The sequence below is a fragment of the Hetaerina americana genome, unplaced genomic scaffold (assembly GCF_022747635.1).
Source record: "Hetaerina americana unplaced genomic scaffold, ioHetAmer1.1.p SCAF_52, whole genome shotgun sequence".
NCBI lineage: Eukaryota > Metazoa > Arthropoda > Insecta > Odonata > Calopterygidae > Hetaerina > Hetaerina americana.
In genome coordinates this window covers 1,941,243-1,944,371 of record NW_027287117.1, presented here as the reverse complement: position 1 = coordinate 1,944,371, position 3,129 = coordinate 1,941,243, and the positions used below count along the sequence as shown (strand labels likewise).

The 3,129-nt window shown below is 41.6% G+C and overlaps 1 non-coding gene across 1 annotated transcript; it reads left to right on the top strand.

Moving 5' to 3' along the window:
• The first annotated feature begins 1,093 nt into the window (after positions 1-1,093).
• TRNAM-CAU (transfer RNA methionine (anticodon CAU)) lies at positions 1,094-1,166 on the top strand. Its single transcript has one exon. It is a non-coding gene; the product is annotated as a tRNA-Met (tRNA).
• Positions 1,167-3,129: the final 1,963 nt, after the last annotated feature.

Genomic DNA, 3,129 nt, shown 5'->3' with positions numbered 1-3,129 from the left:
TCATTGAAGTCTTCTGACTATGACATTATATCCCATTGATGTAATCAACTCTCTAGAGAAATTCCAAGAAACTGCGGCAATTGCCGCATCAGTAACTTTCAACGGAGTCATCCACTAAGTGTGTATTACGATGCAACAATTTCAGAGGGCAAAAATCATTCGCCTAGACCGGGATCCCGGTCAAGGCGAATGATGTTAAAACTCTATATAGGTTTAATGAGGCAGGTCTTACAGCGATGAGCCATATACTGTTCTGGTGCTTAAAGAGGAGCGCTGATATTAAACTGCATGCGACTAACATTCACTCTGGAGTAGATTTTTATGATTTTTAATAGCGTCTCTCTGAAGGCGCCAATATTCTTCCATTAAGATTGTATATGTGTATCTCTTTCCGTTTTGCATTCATTAGCTCTATGTCAGTTAATGGGATTTCCTATTAATTGTTGTTCATCCAAAAATGAGCGGTATTATATATGACTTGTAATTCACAAAGTAAGAAGTATTTTACTACGATACGTCAGGAGCTGGGATTTCATGAGGGTTCCTGGCCGCTACACCTGTTTGAACGAGTATCCAATAGATGGCATGACAAGCCAATAGCAATGATTGCTCGGCCGGTGTATGCGAGCATAATATTTACTCCATTAAAACTCGGAAGTCAATCTATAATTACATAATATATACTGTATTTGACAGTCTGCGAACGAAATTAATGCGACTGCAAGCTATTCCGTACTAATATTGTGAATTCAATCGCTTTACAGGGTCCGGTTTATTTATTTATTGCTTCATTCATTGAATTAGCCGGTCTGGCATGGTTTCGTCCAAGACTAAGAAAAATGTGCATCACGTTTTTAAGCAAACATAACTTGGAAAAGAAGGTTATTTACATTTCATATGGGTAATTTAAAATCCTATGTTTCCAGAATACGCGCTATAAAACGTAGTGATGATTGAATTCTATCGTCTTGCATTTAGGGATTCACATATTATTTGTCTCAAAAGTAATAACAATAAATATATTTATTCAGTACCAATTTCTTCAGAGAATAAATATTATATATATTTTATTACTTCCACTAAGTGAGCACCAGCCTCGGTAGCGCAGTAGGCAGCGCGTAAGTCTCATAATCTTAAGGTCGTGAGTTCGATCCTCACCCGGGGCATATTTTTTGTCGCCATTGAAAATTTGCTGTTTTTTGGTTGTTTGCCATTATTTATTGTGATTTCCGCGTTTTTGTGACATTTTTGTCTTCAGAAATTTTTACTTCGTACAATGTATAGTATTGCATATAAGTAATCCCCAATCGTTCCATAATTATTTATAACGGGAGACAATTTCTACAGCACTTCATTTGTTGCGAGCGTTCATTTCTGGCGATCCATGGTTAGTTGAAATGCCCATGTCTTGCCATGCGATGTCAATTTCGAACTTTCCTCCTCTAACAGTGTTGGTATTAGCGGTGAAAATGAAGTGAACATTGGTTTGTCGTGTCTAAAGCGTTGATTTGGGGATGAAGCAACAACTTGTTTGACGCTAAATGTATGATATAATTGCGACCCAGTACAATACAAGGAGAGAGTATTTTGACGAGAGCGATTGGCCCGTGAACCTGAGTGTTAACCAAAGAAATTTATCCAAAAACAAATGTGTCACGTCATGGTTAATGAGGCTATTGCCACCGGTCGTTGAGTTTAGTTATTGGAGATTAAGGCCAGGGAAAGTTTAGAATTCACCAAGTTGCACCGTTTCTCCCGTAACTTTGGGTTTCTTGCCTCGGATCGATTTGTCCACTCGTTGTATGCTGGTGAATGAAGAGATGATGCCTGGGAAGTGATGTCAGTTCTCGAGACTGCCTTCGTTAATCTATCAATATTTAGGGTTAATTCATGTGAAAGTGCAGTGTAGGAACAATGCACCACCGTCTCGCTGCTGCGTTTCGAGGCAAGGACATTAAAACAAGTTGAGGTCACGACACCTTTCGAAATTTCGTATTTCCATCCATGCCACTGTATCCTTCCTCGCATACTATACTTCTTTCGCGCTCTCATGGGCGCCACATTTTTGCATACTTAATGTACACCTACACAATACCCCGTAGACGTGTGGCGGGGGGTGTTAGGTCACCAGCCATGCATGTGCAGTCCCAATCATCGACATAATACACCGCAAGCCGCCGCAAGGGCGTGTGGCGGGGGGTGTTAGGTCACCAACCGTAAAAAAGAACAATAACACATGCAAAAATAACAACACGGAAAATTACACCCACAGCAGCGCACACATTCACGCAAAAAACCCTTCATCCAACACTCAAGCAAACACATGTACCATAAACCGACAGACAACTGCACCCTAGGATGCAGCACGAAAGCCATCCAACGACGCGCCAGCCAGAACATAACAAGCAAAAAGCGAAACTCCACCACCACATGAACATGCAACACAAAACACTCTCCTCCCCGAGGAGACTCTCAAAGGCAGGGAATGCGACCCAACGTTGCAGGTAGCGGATGGATTGTGGATGAAGGGATTTTTGCGTGAGTGTGTGCGCTGCTGTGGGTTTAATTTTCCACGTTGTTGTTTTGCATTTGGTACTGTTCCTTTTTACGGTTGTTGACCTAACACCCCCCGCCACACGCCCTTGCGGCGGCTTGCGGGGTATTATGTAGATGAAGATGTAGCGGGTGGGCCCCCACCCGCGGAGAGGGACGAGGAGTTGAAAGGGAGACTTAAAAACAGATGAACAGAACACGAATGAGGTCATTGGGAAAGAATGAGTTATTATTACAAAACACAAGGTTAGTGGAAGAGCATGCATTAAAGTAGAACTAATTATTCCCTAGACGCTGAGGGTGGCAAGTGGAATTTTTGCTATCTATAACCCTGCAATTGTTATCCTGTATTGTCCGTGGGAAGGATTCTTTGAGTGTGCTAGTTCTGGCATCTATTTCCCGTATTTTATATACATGATCCATGTGACCAATGTATGTAGGAGTGCGAATAATTTGCGAGACCTCAGTGCTGAAACATGCGGATCTGAATATATTTAGTAATTTCAATCTTGCATTGAATCGTCTTTCTTCTAATGATTCCCACCCCAACTCAGTAGGCATTTCGGTGACACTTTT